Here is a 2,012-nt window from a genome sequence, read left to right on the forward strand (position 1 = left end):
GTAGTACATTTAGACTAGTTGACTCCAGTAGTCATTGCAGGCTACTGCTTATCAGGGTTGGAAGAAAGAATGGGTCAGCTACCAAGCATCTCATAAAACAGATTTGGTGCAGACTCTTTACTATAGCTTGGTCGAGTCATTGTCCACCACCATCATCCATGGGATTTATTTCGTTCTCTACCACACCCACTGCCGGCCCCTTGTCCTCTTGCTGACGTTGAAGGAATAGATTGATAATGGAAAGGAGACAAAATTTATCTCCAAGACGTTGTTTTAATGCATTTGAAAGTAGAGATCATGAAGAAGCTGTTCGGCTACTACGTTTACAGGATCCTGATGAACTTCACCGGAAGGAGCCTGACCTGCTTCATTATTCTATAAGGAATGGCTGGTTAGATGTTACAAGAGATCTCATCACTAAATATCAATTTAATCCACATATATACTACTGTGTTGAATCCTACCTTTATACTGCTGCTAAAGGTAATCATGTTGATATAGTTGAATATCTTATTAAAGAGTGTGGCTGTAATCCAATGATGGGTACTACTACTAAGTATGGCAGTGTCCCTATCCTTCATTATGTAGCTAGTGAAGGATTACTTGATGTCTTGAAGTGTATGGTCATGAACATCAATGGTCATATACTGGATGAACAATATCGTGATACTTACATATATGGTCGGACGGTTCTTCATTGTGCTGTTAAACACATAGATGTTGTAAAGTACCTCATTAATGAGTGTAACTGTGATATAATGGTCAGAGATAAAGATGGATGGACACCACTTCATTATGCTGCTAATTGGGGTACAGCTGAAGTTACTGAATACTGTTTATCAACTGGTAATTGTGATCCTTTGGCTGAAAAAAATTGGGAGTGGACACCATTACAACTAGCTAAAGAGAGAGAGTTTGATAGTGATACTATCACTGCTATCTTAAAAAAGTTTGGTGACATTAAAATATCTCATCCAATTGATTCTTATGTTAACGTTCTCCTTGTGGGTAATCCTGGAGCTGGTAAAAGTACTCTTAGTCACGTCATCAATGACACAGCTACTGGTTCTTTTTTTCTTGGTTCCTTTAGAAATGTTGAAGGAGTAGTGCCCTGTACTGCTGGCATCATTCCTTATAAACTACAACACAGGACACTGGGTAACATCATTCTTCATGATTTTGCTGGTCATTCAGAATACTACTCCAGTCACAATGCTGTCATTGAGAATCTGTTACAAGGTTCTGGTGGTGTGTTCCTGATAGTAGTGAATATATTGGAGAAGAAAGCAGTCAAACAGCTTCATCAGTGGCTAACAGTTGTGAGAAATGAAGCACAGAAAGCTCTTAATCAATGCCATGTTATTGTAATAGTCAGTCATGTGGATGACATAAGTAATCCTATTGAAAGGAGGAGAAAGGAAGAAACACAGGAGATTATTGTAAGGGAAAGGTGTGATAGTGTCTTTTTAGATTGCCGTAAGCTCGGTGGGAGTGGTGTGGATTTCTTCTTTGAAAAGTCATTTAGTGCCTGTGAGTCTATTCGTGGTACAAGAAGAAATAAATCCAGTCTTTATGATCATGAAATGTACCGACTACTGGTGGAAAGGAAAGAAAATATACTGACCCTCTCTGATGTAATGTCTGCTGGCAAGGACAATAATGATTATGTTATACCAGATAAGAGAGAAGACGTCTTGGATGTTCTTCATTCATTGCACTCAACTGGTTTGATCAGTGTTCTTAAAAGTGAAGACAAGGTATGGGTTGTTGTGAATAAGGGTATACTACTAACTGAGGTGGATGGGATTCTCTTTGCTCCAAAGACATTTAAAGAACATGTTGACATTGCTAGCAATACTGGTGTTGTTAGTGTGTCTGGTCTGACTAGACTCTTCCCTAAATATGATCCTGACATGTTGATCTGTTTTCTGACAAACATGGAACTCTGTCAAGAATTGGATCCATCTTTCCTAAGAATGACAAACTTAATAGCAGGAGATAGAGAGGAGACA

The sequence above is a fragment of the Amphimedon queenslandica genome, unplaced genomic scaffold, assembly GCF_000090795.2.
Source record: "Amphimedon queenslandica unplaced genomic scaffold, v1.1 AMPQUscaffold_12068, whole genome shotgun sequence".
NCBI lineage: Eukaryota > Metazoa > Porifera > Demospongiae > Haplosclerida > Niphatidae > Amphimedon > Amphimedon queenslandica.